Source organism: Thermobia domestica, chromosome 6 (genome assembly GCF_964235325.1).
Source record: "Thermobia domestica chromosome 6, izTheDome1.hap1.1, whole genome shotgun sequence".
In the NCBI taxonomy this organism is placed as follows: Eukaryota; Metazoa; Arthropoda; class Insecta; order Zygentoma; family Lepismatidae; genus Thermobia; species Thermobia domestica.
The window spans coordinates 131,553,909-131,570,435 of record NC_137459.1 but is presented as its reverse complement, the minus strand read 5'-3'; the positions used below and the strand labels follow the sequence as shown (position 1 = coordinate 131,570,435).

Here is a 16,527-nt window from a genome sequence, read left to right as displayed (position 1 = left end):
GAAGAAGTCGCAGGGCGTTAGGTGATGACTCCTTGGTGGCTATTCAACTGGGCCACGTCCCAAGTAGCGTCCTGGAAAATGAATGTTAAGCGACGCACGGACACAACGTGCAAAATGAAGCGAGACTCTTATCTTGCATAAAGATAAAGTCGTCGTAATTGTCCCACGTAGGTACAATACCGTGAACATGATCTTCAAGCATAAAAAGGTACCGTTCTGCATTCATTATGTCCCGAATGACCTATGAACCCACAATTTTCGTGGATGTCATTCTGCACCACATGTGACTTTTGGGCGATGTTGACTTTTTTCAGCAACCACCCTCGGATCCTTTCATGCCCAGTAATAACAATTTTGCCGATTAACAAACCCTCAACATGAAACACAGTTGCATCTGACAACAGGATATTACTGAAAACATTATACCAGTCTTCATACCAAGCAAGTATCATCTCCCCATACTCCAGCCGGTGATCACAGTCTTCAGGTGATGATTCCTGGCAGTAATTTGCTTTACGTGGACAAAAATTCAACTTTTCATTCAGAACAGCTCGGATTATGTGTCGGTTGAAACCGCTTTTGAGAGATACCTCTTTTTATGATTTCTGAAGACTTCGAGTGAACATTTCCTGAACACTTGCACATTTTCCTCCGTTCTGAATGTTGAGGAGCGATCGCGTTTCCTCATATCTGCTAAAGAACCTATGTTCATTAGCTTCGAATGACAATTTTTTCTTGTCTTTGCATCTGTTGAGGCACGATATCTTTTGACACTACGCCACCATCTCTGCATTACGACGGACTACCGTAGTTCGTACCAGGATGCCAGCTGAGCTCACTCACGCAAGATTTGACTTTCCGCCATGACCCAACACTGATACCTGCGACTACATAAATGAGATATCATGTAATAAATTCTACCATTGTAATGAATAAAATATTCTTTGTTTAATAAATACCGGTTAAGTATTAAAAAAATTATAAACAATTTTCAATAGGGAGTTTATTCCTGCCCACTAAATATAATGCTAAAGAGGAACTTTTAAAATGATTACGCCTATCAAAATAAGAAAAAAAAAATATTTCATGTGGACCTGTCGGGAAAACTATAGTTTCAGAGCTAGGGCTATCCAAAAGCACAGAAAACATAAATTGCAATACGCATTATTTCAAACACGAGAAATGCAATATGCAGTGTTGCGCAAGCGATTCATCACAGGGCATAATCCCCATACATGCTCCCACCATAATTTCCAGATATGCACGAATTTAAGGGTGCGTCAAGAGTAGGTAAAAAGTATGCTTTGATCGCAGTGAACATGAAATTCGTTGGCAAGAAGGCGCAAGTGTTAAAAGCCTCCAGCTCCACGGTTCCTCATTTTCGGAATAACGCGTTCTTTGATGTATTTTTAACGCCTTGGAAGCCTTAACTCTGAACTATGAACTATCCCCGCTATGTTCATATGATCATCTTTTATTAATTTCATATTCCAACCACAGTATTTATATTTTAGCTAATTTGTTAATATTTCTGTTAAATACCACGAACAAAACAAAAATCACAGATTATAAAATATAGATATAACATTCTCTTTTTAGAAGCTGTTCCTATTTATTTTACATATCCCTTGCCCCCGGTCACAAACCTATTCCTAACCTTCAACAAATGTGAGAGATTTCCTAGTTTGTGAGTATAGTTCATTAATACCCTGTCTATCGAACGGCTTAAAGCTCGCGCTCGTACTCAGAGTGGATGATGCCAGGTATAAAATGATGATGAAAATATTACTTTTAATCTCCGGGGCCTTATTTCGGCGGTAGAGCCCGTTAAAAATATGATTATATTGCAACACCGTATAGCACATTACATAATAGATGTCTAACAGAGCAAAGGTACCAATGTTTAGCGTGAAGTAAGGATAACTTCCACGGGGAACAAATCCGTGTTCAAATCCCCACATGGCTTCCGTTTTTTAATGAATCAAAAAAATATTCAAAGATACATGTGAATCGAAAGAATGAAATCAAGTTCGATTAATATGAAAAAAATAGAAATAATCGTACTGATGTGCAACGTAAATGTGTGAACGTGTTTAATTTGTGCTAAAAATGGTCAAACGGTTGTAGATGATCTGACAAAGACAAAGGAAGTTACATACATTCGTGATATGGCAATTTCTTGCGTGTCAGATGCTTAAAGGGATCACCTCCAATCCACATCAACTTCTTTGTGGCTCTATGGTTAGTGTACACGTCTTTGATGCGAGAGGCCTGGGTTTGATTTATGGTTGGAACTCGTGTTGTCCGTATCTTATGTTAAGCTGTAGATCTACATTTCATACAGCATCGGTGCTGAACAATCAATCCATGAACCCAGTGCACGTGAGCCTGGTTGGAGACCTGATGTTGGCATATGTATTTATATGAGACGTCAGTGTACTTTGTTTATTCACAGTATTCCTACTTTGTTTCATCGCTTCCATTCACATTTATATTATAACATTTTCTTTTTAAAGAAATACGTGCTGTGATTTGAACACAGATTGTCTAATCGTTAGTACACACGTTACAAACTACGCCAAACAGAGGTAACTCTTCTCTGTTAGATGCTTATCTTGTAACTTGACATACGATGTTGCTACCTTGTTATATCATTACCGGGCCCTGCTGCCGAAACAAAGTCCCGGAGGCTAAAGGCTATTATATTTTAATCTTCTTTTTGCATCTAGCATCACCACCCGCTGAGCACGACCGCGAGTTTTAGACCACTGTATTGTTTCTACCAACTTAAAATGATAACAGAAAAATGGCGAATGTAAGTATTAATTTAATACAGTTACGAAATACAAGTACATAAACTGGCAATTACTACAGTATGTAAAACACATCGAGAGACCTCACTACACCTTGAAAATAAATTTCTCCAAATGTTCCCCGTTTGCCCAGATGCGCGGCTGAAGGCGATGCAAGAAGGCTTTTATAAATGCCTTAACATGTTCTGTGGGATGACGCTTATTTCACGGCGAATGGCAGTCTTAAGCTTGTCAGCTGTCTGCAGACAATTGGCAAAGACCCCATAGAAAGTAATCCAGAACTGTAAGATGTGGGGAATGGAATGGCCACATTACATCGGTGAAGCAGGATATCACACAGTTTGGAAATGTTTTTCGGAGTACAACCATACTTTGGCTTACCATATGTGCAGTTGCACCATCCTGCTGAAACCAAATGGTATTTAGCAACCCTCTTGCCTGCAATTCCGGAATAAGAAAATTCTGTAACATTTTGCAGTAACGTCGGCATTCGCAGTTGCTACATATCCGGCGTTATTCTCAAAAAATAAGGATCAGTAATCCCACCCATGCCAATTGTACACCTAACCATAACTTTTGGACTCACCTCGGTCTTTTCATGTAAACGTCGTGGACTTTTCCTGCGACCAATACCGGAAGCTTTGTTTGTTAACATATCCAGAGATGAAAAAATTTGCTTAATTGAACATCAGCGGTTATTGGATAAACAGTGATCTTCGATTAATCATTGCAAGAATGTCAGTGCAGTTGGCGAGTCTGGTTTGCTTATCAATGTGTCTCAGCTATTGAACCACCTGCAATTTATACTGATGGAACTTTAAGTCATCCAGTAAGCAGCCCATGAACGTTCCGAGTTGTAATGTTCATGCATGTCTCCGTACTGAACGTCTGGGACTGCGTTCAAGTAATACGCGCACTCGTTCCAGGTTCTTACACGTTCGAACACTTGTTCCCAAGCCTCGTGACGGCTAGTTCAAAACCTACCAGTGACCCTCCACTGTCTCACCTATCTGAGAATATTGTGCCTCTCGGGTACAGTCACATAGCAATCATCACTGTCCCACCGCAGTGTCTGCTGAGCCTCCGTAACAGAACCAGTTTGAGTAAAGGCTTCCACCGCCGCAATTTGTGTCTGCACAGACCACCACTGCATGGCATACTAATTGCCTGATTCCCTACTATTCATTGATGTACGCATGAGCAGCATTTGTATGCGCATTAGGTCGGAGTTTGCCATCTGCATTTGGTAGATACAATACACCCATTCTGTATGATTGCGTGTGTGTGTTTGGAGGGAGGGGGGGGGGGTATAATGAAAATATTGAAGTACTTAGTGCGAAAATTTAATGACTAAGATATGAAACTGAGTAATTTTTCTATAGCGCGTCTCACTCTTAGATTGCAGTACAGAGTAAATGGAACGCGTTGTTGCCACATTTCTTCCGCCGTATGTTTTTTTTCTGAAGAGAGAACAAGAAAGACTGAAAGAGTGCCTGACTCTATAAATAAAGCCTTTCTCAAATTCATATATTTTCATCGCTTTGGCCATTCCATTTGCGCAAATTCATTTGGAACGTCGAATTGGAGGGTACGAAACAACAGTCTAATAATTGTGTGTTAGGTAGAGGGTTTCCTTTTATGATGGTTTATAAATCGTTGCAATAAAAGTTTAATGGGAGCAATACGAAATCGAGAGAATATATGAAACGAATAGAAAACATATGATTGAAATAAATGGCAGGCTAAACTCTTTCACACAGAAATTTCCTGTACCGATTGTGCGGCAAGCTAAGAAATAGCAACGGGTAAGATACTGCTACTGAACCTGGATAAGAGTGTTGGAGTAGGGATGATCGTAATATGTGACGAGAAAATATGACGTACGAAAACGCTCATTTGTCTGTGTACACAAAATATCCGCAAAACTAATTTCGTTTGTCAAACAAAAGTTACATTGTAAAGTATATTGTGAAGGCGGCTGCTCCCCACTTCTGATGGTTTAGATCTGATTTTCCCCGCGGAACAACAGTATGATATTTAACAAATACCAGGAGGTCTAAATGGAACATCGCACTACAATAGAAATTATAAATGCATTTGTGAATATTAACGAAAGATTTGTAAATTTAAAATTAAAGAAAGAAGAAAAGAACGCATGCTAAATACCTTTTAATCACTTCCGCTGCTTCCGCTTAAAGGTGAAATCCCTTCAATGTATTTAGTCTGTAGTTGAAAACCCGAAGAGCATGTGTGGAATAAACCCGAAATGTAAACGTGAAATAGAAGCAAGGATTAGAATAGCGAAAGAAGCCTTTAGGAGGAAAGAACGTCTGTTTTGTGCGACCTTGAATAAAGAGTTGAGAAAAAGACTCATGAAATGTTTCGTGTGGAGTATTGTGCTGTAAGGGTCAGAAACATGGTCATTACCCAAAAAATGATTTAAAACGACTGGAAGCTTTCGAAATATGGGTGTGGAGGAGAATGGAGAGAATTAGCTGGGTCGAACGAAAAACGAATAAGAAAGTATTAGAAATGGTGGGGGTCAAAAGAACAATTTTAGATATAATTAAGAAAAGGAAGAGAAACTGATTGGGACATTGGCTAAGGAGGAACTTTATTATGAGGATCGTGCTAGAGGGCATGGTGACAGGTAAAAGAGAGAAGGAACAAAGGAAACTACAACTACTGGTCTTTATCAAAATAGAAAAATCACACATGAAGACGAAGAGGTTAACGTAAGACCGTGGATCATGGATGCTTCTCAGTGGCAGCAAGTGACCTGCCAAAAATGACAGAACACCAATGATGATGATGATGATGACAAAATGTAATGGTGAATAGACACTAAATCTCCCTGGTTTCTATACTCATTTCTGTCACCTCAGACACACAATGTCAGTCTGGAAACAGAACAAGAATGAAAAGAAACCCTAATATATCTGTTCTTAACAAACGCACAAGTTGTAACTTTAAATCACGTATAGTCACAGCCAACAAGGTACAGATCGTTGGACGAGGAAACAAACCCAAACAGAATTATCAAACCCTCCGATTTTTTTTTTTTTTTTTTTTTTTTGTTACTTCCTAAAGAAACATCGGGGAAAAGAACAAAGAGCCTTTTCATTCTGCTTTGTGAGCTCATGAAGTTATTTGTTGCTAATGTTTTTCTCATCTTCATCTGCGTATTCAAAGTAAGTGGAATTACAAAAGAAACCAACTTTTATTGTCAAAATTGTCAGCATTCGCAACAACATTAGGGACCACGTGCGAACTGTAAATGAATCAATTACAAAAACAAATAACGTTTTATCACCAGGAGTGAAGAGTTTTATTATTAACAGATAGTGGTCTGCTTTTTCCTCTTCCATAGATATTGATCTGAAGAAACAGTTTGTTTTGTTTGAGTGTTGTGATTAATGTTATTGCTAACTGAATTACTATCCTGATTCAAGGGTTTACTGTACTTACTATTCATCTGCGGTTGAAATTTGTCTTTCTTGGAAGAGAGAAAATACGAACTATACGCTACCGATGTCTGAATGTCAGTCTTACTTACATATATATATATGTGTGTATGTATGTATAACTCAAGGAAAAGGAGCGAAGTAAGTGGAATGTAAGATTGAGTGGAGTTGTTCGTATGTGTACGCAATGTTTCTCGTATGTATGGTCCAGGATTCGATTTTGCGATTATGCTTCCGTTAAGCAGTAGATTTGTTCTCGCATAGCATCAAGTGTGAATACTCATCCGTGTAGCACAACACTTTACATCAGTAGCTTTAAAACAAACATTATAAGGAAAATAGCATTGGCAAGATTTGTCACTGCCTTTCTTCTGGTCAGATGCGCGCGCTTGGGAAAGTTGACTCTTAACACTAAAAGTCATAAAACCTAAATAAAGAAAGATATCGATCTGCAATTTGTTTTTAAAAAAAAAAACTTCAATCTTTCCTCAATATTTTTCTCGCCTTGCACCCCCATCTAAGCTGAGAAAAAAAAAGTTTCTCACTAGTCAACCTTTTAGATATTGCATTGCAATAGTATATGCACTTTCTCTTACATTTTATTTTGTATTTTAAAATTCAAGATGATTTTTAAAATCCCAACTTTTTCAACATTGGTATCAAATATGGTGTTAGTAGCTGTATAAGTTTCAACGTTGTATCTCTTATACTTCCGAACTTGTGACGTGATATGTTTAATGTGACGTTATATTTGCCATTAGCAAGATTTCACTATTTCAAATTATTTCATTACTTGAAAATTCTTCTTGATATGAGAAAAACACATTATTTGATAGAGAATACAATGTTCTACAAAAATCTATCCATATCTAGTAAATAAAACAATTTCTAAAATTCAGGCTAAGTTTGGCAACAATGGGCATAAGGAAAAGCATTGCCATTTACTCCTGTACTGCAATCTAAGGGTGAGACGTTCTATAGGTGACGTGATTCCAAATACTAGTAAACCTTCTCTATTATTATTGTTATTAATAATAATAATAATAATAATGAGGCAAGGTCTTGTGTATTTGTTCTCATTGAAGCTTCTGTATTTTTTCGATATTTTCTTTATTTGTAACGTATGAACTGGTTTAATAAAATGATAGCGACGGCAGTGATAACCATCTTGTGAGGAATCTTGAAGGGAAAAAGATGTTTAACACAAGGCGGAATGTGCATCCTTTTCAAATCATGACCTGCGCGAAAAATGATCTCCAAAGATGCATAGCTCTAATCTATCGTAATTCGTTCAATGAATCGCTTATGAAGTAGTATTAGACTTCTATGGTACTCACTGCAGTATTTTTTATAAAAGAAATTCAAGGTATGAGGAGATAATTTAAGCATTCACTGAGTAGACACACACAACATTCTTTGTAGAAGATAACGATGAGGGGCGTCATTTCATGCTTCGATTGAAGGGGGCAAGAGCACCACCGACATAAAACTTTCACGTTTTGTACTAGTATATTAGTAGACAATCGATTAAAGCATATGCATTCCATACACACTTGGAGGGGGGGGGGGGTAATTGGCAATCCTATATATTTTAGAAAAAAAATTGTTGTAGCCTTTATATCTCGAGAACTACATATACTGTAGCCAAACCAAAACTATCACTTAACTCAGTATGATGTGCTTATTCCGTAAAAAAAAAAAAAAAAAAAAATCGATTTTGGGACCGTTCAAAATTTTGTGGCCCCAGATCTAAAAAATCCAATACATTTCATTCACTCAAACATTTTCTTATACGCCCCATATCTGGAGAACTACATATAGTGTACCCAAACCCGAACTATCACTTAAGTCGGTATGATATTTTTATTCTGTAAAAACTGAAAATAAAAATAAAAATATTCTGTGATATTTTTATTTTAGGAGCCGTTCAAAAATTTGTGGCCCCTGATCCAAAAACTAATTATTGGCCAAGGTCGCAATCTTTTGATGCATTTTTTGGGATCATTCCTATAATTCTTGACCAAGATCGCAATCTTTTGATCCATTTTTTTTTTTTTTTTTTTTTTTTTTTTTTTTATCATTCCTAAAACTCTTGTATACAATAAGAGATAATTCTGACCAAAGCATGTATTATTTATTAGATAATATATGCTTTAGTCAGAATTTCTTTTTTATTGTACACACACTACATATTTTTGTCTCGGAGTTCCTTCGTGGCTAAGCGGTTAGCGTACGCGCCTTTGGCGTGGGAGACCCGGGTTTGATTCCCGGCGGGAGCTCATGTGGTTCGGATTACACGTTAATCAGTAGGTCCACGTTGCATATAGCTTCGCTGCTGAACGGGACGTAAAACTCAAAATCAACTCAACTCATATTTTTATGTTAAAGAAAAATGCTGGTAACAATCAAATTTTCTTAAAATATTATTTTGTGACTTTCTGAAAGGGCATATATACTAACGCGCTTCTGTTTAGAGATGGGTTGATTGATTGATTGATTATTATATTTAATGGGGACGCAGGAGCGAGGCTGTTTGTCCTCGCTACAAAGAGCAACTGGTCGGCAATGCTATTAAAAAAAGAATTCTCAAAATAAAATCAATGATCGAAAAGAATAAATGAAATATGTACTCGATAAAATAACGTAATGAACAAAAAACTATACAAAAAATAAAACGGTCGTCGAAAAGCTAAAGGAATGACAAAAAATGAGAAAAGTAACTCAAAAATTGGAATAATAATAATAATAATAATAATAATAAAGTAAAAAATGTAAAAGCTAAAACCGAAACTCTTGAAGAATGTTAGCTCTTTCAGTCACAGGAATGAAAGCGAGAATACGGTCACAAAATACGGGTCATCCTCAAGATCTAACTAATATTGTTAGGTAGTTCCAAGTGTTCTCTGCAGTCTGAGTATTCCGGACATTCTGATGAATACTCAAGAGAACGATATAGTCTTCACAATACGGATAGTTAATGTCAACCACTAAACAAAAATGTGAGATAAGACTGTCCATTACGCAAGCACGCCAGGATCACTTCATCGCGACGACGTCTTCCAAGTGTCAAAATAGGTTTTACAGAGTGGAGCTTATTTTCCTAATTCCAATCCGCTTGCCATTGAGAGCACATTCGTTGAACCAATTAGCTACAGTACATCCGAACGGAGCAGAGAATAGTGCAACATGTACCAATGTGGCACTTTTGGCTGCTGTATCAGCACACTCGTTCCCACAAATACCGACATGTCTCGGCACCCAGCAGGTGACGACGACACAACTCTTCCTCTAGCTGATGGCATCCCACAAGAATGTCTCGCCCGAGGACATACTTACGAAAGACTTTGTGTAGGCTTATAAAAACTCTTTACGAGTTAGTGCAGTTAAACCACATGACGTAGTGAAAGCTGAAACCCATTGTCGAGGGCTAGCTTAACTACTGTTAGTTAAACGATGACTACTGAACACAGCCGATGTAGTGTAAATCCTGAACTCTCCTCGTCCGTAACGATAGCATGCCCAACAGAATCTCACTTTTTGAACCGTCCGTATAAAACACATTAAAATTAAGGCACTGTTCTAACAACGCTCCGAACTCTACCAACATTCTTGAGTGTTTGTGTGCTGTTTGTTGACTGACAACAGAAAGTCAAACTTTAGCGAATACAATAGCAGTAGTTGAGGATATAGAGTTGTAGCAAACAAAAAGACCGCCAGACAAGTTCGTCCGCGTTAAGGCTGTCATAGGCACAAACATGTCATGAGGATGTAGCGCGAAAACGTGCAACACATCAATCGTATATCTGTTCCCGACGCAGAGGAAATTTGCACGGGCGGTCAGTAATACAACGCACACCGGCAGCATAATTCTGGAGAAGTCTCTGAGGACGATAGACTAACGGTGGTTCGTTTGCTTCAATATGAAGGATAGCAACAGGATTAGTGCGACGACAGGTGAGTTTGTGACAGTTGTTCGTGATACCGTTCTGAATGATCGCTGAGTAACTTACGAAAATCATATCCAAGCGTTTGAAAATATGAACAGAGCGTGTTCATTCCATTATCCATGACGCCTTGGAAATGAGAAATTTATCCGCACAGTGGGTTCCACGAAATGTCACTGTAGATCAGAAGCAATACCGTGTTAAGCTTTCAGAGGCCTACTTGTCACAAACGACTTTGAGAATCGTGTGATCACCCAGGAAGAGACATGGGTTCATCATTTCAACGTGGAAACTAGGAAACAATCGAAGCAATGAGAATATGACACATCCATCATCAAAGAAATTTCGTGTGCAGCCATCATCAAGGAAGGCGAGGGCTTCCATTTTCTGGGATGCACAGGGATGCTGTTATGTAACTTCATTTAAAAAAGGCCAATCAATCAATGCAGAATATTACTGCAGTCTCCTACGGTCTTTGCGGTCTACAATTTCCGAAAAGATTTTAGTGAACTGTAAAATGCGTAATCTTCCACCAAGACATTGCACCGTGTCACACAGCCCCGTGCTACCCTTCAGCAAATCCACGATTATGGTTTCGAATTATTACTGCACACACTCTATTCACCAAGCTTGGTGCTCTGTGACTACCACCTGTTCCCCGCACTGAAATAACATTTCAAAGGACATTTTCGTAATGTTACTGTCGTCATTGAGACTGCGTACCTGGTGTGAGGGGCACGATGAATCCACTTTTTGTCAGTGGTTATCAACACTGGAGCACCGCTGTGAAAAGTACACTCCAGGGTGGCTACCTAGCGAAATCCTAAATTGACACGCGCCTTGGACATTCCCTTCCTAAGTAGACTCGAGACTTATTAAACACCTTTCGTTGGATTTTATTCCCGGTGGAAACTCGTTTTGGTTCAAATTCCACGTTAATCTCTTACTCCACATCTCACATACTCTTGGTGCATAAGACAGGCAGTAAACTTGAAAATAAATAACCAAGTTAGATCACACTTGTCTAATGGAGAAAGTCCTGGAAACTCATCCCTTAGAATGAACGGCCGCATTACTAATTTTTAAGTAACTCATTGACCCATTTTTATAAACTCCACATTAGAATTTTTAAAAATTATTTTTGCGGGGTCTACCATCATGTGCAGAGAGAAGAATTACTTAAAATGTACACTAATAACTAGGGACCTGATGTTAGGCAAAATGTCAATTTCTGAATGTTAGAGAAATGATATAACTGAACGCGCTGACTTTGGTATGGGTCCATGCTTTAAGGCTTCAGTTTCATCAAAATTAATTTTGCCTCTTTCACTCAATATTGTTTATATTTTTACTTAAAAGCTGAATACTGTCTATTCTTTGCATTTTCTTCACAATCAAAACTTCATTCAGATAAGTACATAGATCTCTTGATTCAATAAAGGTTTTTATTGCTTGCTAGGAATTGAAAAATAACATAAATAAACTTTGTCCATGTTAAGACCAACCTCCATCCCGGCACGTGGAAAGAACCGTGAGAATTGTGAATGAGTTATTATGGCTAGTAAGGACTTGGATAAATTAAAGATAATTGGACAAGTAGTCAAAGGTAAAATTAGACCAATCCACATGTTCTTACGTGCTTCTTAAATATGCCATGGTTACATCCATGAAAATACAAACATTGTTTTAACTTTAAAAATAAAGAAAGAAAGAAAAAGTTCTACAATCACAGAAACAATTATCAATTGATAACGAAAAAATGCCTCTTATCATGTGGAATTGCCATTAACGATCCTTTGTAATGGATTATCAGAATGTACTAAATTAAAGTATACTCAGTAATTTGTCTACTCATTCGAGAATGGACAGTAATTTCTTTCTTCGGACTATGGTGCGACTTGATAATTTATAAGGTGCTCTAAATATTGTCAATAATTTATTTATAAGGTAAACACAGAAAGAATTTCATGCCACATTCTTTAAAAGACATTCCCTAAAATGACTATGAGGCAGGTATGTTTCTAGATTATTTGAACACTACACATGGCTTAATTTAAGTTTTGTATGTCATTGGTTACTCACCTTCACTATTTTGAGGAAAATTTTAGTACCTATCTACCAATTTCTTGAAGTATAAGCGCGTATTTGCCTATCTACTTTCCTGTTTTTAGCGCTTGAACATCCGATTTTTACTAATAATTAAAGATCGGAATTATTGGCAAAATAAATAGTCAAAATTGCGAAATACAACTGAAAAACGGACAAAATAAAAGAAAAATACATTAAAAACGTAAATGAATTTATATTAAAACGTTTAAAGACTAGTAAAAAATCTAATGAATAATTTGTACAGTATGGAATAAACTATGATTCATTTTAGTTACTACCTACCACATAAAATTACTGGAAACTTGCAAATTGCGGGGTAATGTGTAAGGTTCATCTAATGAAATGAAAATTACTGGAAACTTGCAAATTGCGGGGTAATGTGTAAGGTTCATCTAATGAAATGAAACAAAACGGTGAACGTATGTACTCCATCACAGTTTATTCGTACGTACTTTATTAGCAGTTTAGAGCTTATTTAATGCACAGGAACTATTAAAATGAGATTATTTTACATCACATTAGTCATTTCTTCATTAGGACAAAAAAATATTCCATTGTATCTAAAATTCTTTTAAACTTCTTAAGAAAAAGAAAGGGAGACTAAATAACGTTAAAATTTGAGAACTGAAATTTTAAAACTTATATTGCATATTCAGTTACCAAAACTTTAATAATTCCTAACATATATTTCTTCAACAAAGGTAACAGGCAGCAATTAAATACGTAGGGGCCTATTTCTCAAAGCTACTAGAAGTAATACTTGTTCATACACGTGATACTAGTATATATATACAGGGTGTTTCAAAACAACACTGACAACGTTTGGAAGGTGATTCCTGACACCAAGATAAGACAAAAATGTATAGACCAACCTGGGTGCACAAATGCTTCCTTTCGGAGTTATAGGCTGCCGAAAACATGAAAAAATGAACTTTTAAAAATCCATAGCTCCAATACTAAGGGACCTAGCGTAGTCTGTTCAAGACTTCATTTAGGGATTAGTATGTGCCCTTTCATAATATCCATGTTTCAGAATCCTGCGGTATTCACGCAACAATTTTTATAGAGGTAGTTGGTGAGTACTTCAAATTACATGCCTATAGCGAAACACCCTCTATAAAAATTATTGCGTGAGTACCTTAGGATTCTGAAATATGGAGTTTTGGACAGGGCACATATTAGTTCCTTAGTGAAGTCTTGACCCGACTACGGTAGGTCCCATAGAATTGGAGCTATGGACCTTCAAAAGTTCATGTTTTCGGCAGCCCATAACTCCGAAAGGAAGCATTTGTGCACCCAGGTTTGTCTATACTTTTTGTCTCACCTTGGTGGCAGGAATCACCTCCCAAACATCATCAGTGTTGTTTTGAAACACCCTATATATATATATATATATATATATATATATATATATAATATATCGGGTGTTGCAAAATAAGTGTTACAACTCTTGGGAGGTGACTCCTGCCACTGAGACAAGAAAAAAAGTTCTCTTGAACTTTCGGCTATCGGACATAGTTTCGGATCCACAAGGTACCGAAAGCGTGAGAAAATGACTGTCGGACGCCAATAGTTCGGAAACTATCCAATGTGAAGAGGGCGGGTAAAAAATTCACTGAAGAAGTCATACCTGCTGTATTGAATTTTGCATGTTTCACAATCCTACCATGCACGCGCAAGGGATTCCCCAAAGGAACGTATGGAGTCCCGGATAATCTGCCAAATGAAAATTGGTCTAAATGGATATGAATTGATAGGGTTTCTACCAGGTAACAATAATTCGTTTGTATTAAGTCGATATCTGGAACATACAAAATGGCGGACACCTTCATGCCCGTTGTGTGTGGTTGCATAATCGCCAGGTACGGATGCTGGCCAACAGTGACGTTCTGAGTATTAAGTGTAGCGAGTTTGTACTCAAATGCTCTAGAAAGACAACTGGAGTGTCGGTAGAGCACAACAGATGAAGCAGGGTGATTCACATGTGTGGAAACACAACGAAAAATGCCCAGAAATGCACTCATACTAAGCGCGTATGTGAGTTCAAAGCGTCGGAAATTAAAGGAATAACATCAAGAACATAAAAGTCATAGTGGGACATGTTGACATTTGTCCATTAGCTACATGTTGATATCAACACACACATTGGCCACATTTCAATATCGATCATGCGATCCCACTAGTGACATTCCTTTAGTTTATCCAGTTTCTTTGTGAGCGCCCTTGCACAATTTCAACTTGGCCTCAGTTGTTGCATCCTTATCGGTATGCAACCGTGCAGATCATATTGCATCGAATTGATGGAATATTATTGGTGAATTGGCAATGGCTTTCATGTTCTTGATGATATTCCTTACGTTTCCGACGCTTTGAACTCACGTTTACTTAGTATGAGTGCATTTCTGGGCATTTTCGTTAAGTGTTTCCACACATGTGAATCACCCTGATTCATCTGTTGTGCTCTACCGACACTCCAGGTGTCTTTCTAGAACATTTGAGTACAAACTCGCTACACTTAATACTCAGAACGTCACTGTTGGCCAGCATCCGTACCTGGCGATTATGCAACCACACACAACGGGCATGAAGGTGTCCGCCATTTTGTATTTGTTCCAGATATCGACTTAATACAAACGAATTATTGTTACCTGGTAGAAACCCTATCAATTCATATCCATTTAAACCAATTTTCATTTGGCAGATAACCGGGACTCCATACGTTCCTTTGGGGAATCCCTTGCGCGTGCATGGTAGGATTGTGAAACATGTAAAATTCAATACACCAGTTATGACTTCTTCAGTGAATTTTTTACCCGCCCTCTTTACGTTGGATGGTTTCCGAACTATTGGCGTCCGAAAGTCATTTTCTCACGCTTTCGGCACCTTGTAGATCCGAAACTATGTCCGATAGCCGAAAGTTCAAGAGAACTTTTTTTCTTGTCTCAGTGGCAGGAGTCACCTCCCAAGACTTGTAACACTTATTTTGCGACACCCGATATATATATAATATGAGTGCGTTTTTCTCGAATTTACAAGAGTGAAATACTAGCTACAAATCTCTGGACTAGTGTTACAGGAGCACGTGACTTTCCTCATCAGTGATTTTGTTCCACAAAACACTGGTGTGACACAGTTAGCTTGTAATTTAGTAGTAAATATCCACAAGAGATTATAGACTTTTACCGCGCTTTTGCAACTTCACAAGTAAAAATAGCTATGTGTTCTCCCGTTTAAGTGATTAAGAAAAAGTCTGAAGCCTAGTCCAAGCTATGATCAAGTGACTGTACATAAAAAGCTGTCATTTACAAGGTATTTATCTAATACTATCAATGAAGGGAAAAAGTTCAGTTGATTTTAAGCAAAAATTAAAGTATACATCCTCAAAAAAGTTCTAAAGCAATTTAATATATTTATGTTTGAATATTTAATTTGCGTTTTTTTTATCACACCTATCTGTTTTTATTGTTTTGCTACTTGTTCTTTGATGTTGCGAAGCAATTGAAATTTAATCTAAATCTAAGATTAGTTAAAACATTATATATAATTCCTTATTTGCATCCTGTGATAAATTCTGTATACAGTGTGTGCCAGATAATAGTATTAGTCTTTTATTAATGTAGGTTCACTTATGGTGGGTTAATATATGTCCCGAACATATCAATAGTCTTTGTGTGCTCCAAGCTAATCCATGGACCTTGCATGCTTACACTATTTTTGTCCACTCATTTACTTTATCTTTCTGTGTCAAATTACTGCAGAATGGGCCTAACTAAATATCTTTTGATTCTCTTATCACTTTCAAAGTATTTAATTTCAAATCTGTTGCGATTATTTTCGAATGAATTAACTATCACTAAAGAGAATAGCCAAACCGACAGAATTTCATATAGTACTTGTTTTCCTATATATTTGTCATATATATAGGGTGTTTGAAAAAGAACTCCCTAGTTTTAAGTATAAATTTAATTGAAAAATGAACGAAAACTTACATCAATGAGTACATATCATGAAATTGAATTCCTTCATGTTTTGTTTTATGTTGGTAGACTTCAACGTGAGATCCATTTGTGGCCCTACACACTTCGAGACGATATTCCACTTCTCACCACGTATTCACCAATATTTCAGGTGTAACTGTCCCAGCCGCCGCGACGACTCTTTCCCGTAAATGATTGATATGTCTGATCTTTTCACTGT

The 16,527-nt window shown here is 37.4% G+C and overlaps 1 protein-coding gene across 5 annotated transcripts in view; it reads left to right on the top strand.

Moving 5' to 3' along the window:
* LOC145688213 (uncharacterized) overlaps positions 1 to 16,527 on the top strand; it is a 392,276-nt gene that overhangs the window by 303,044 nt on the left and 72,705 nt on the right. The window lies entirely within an intron of this gene.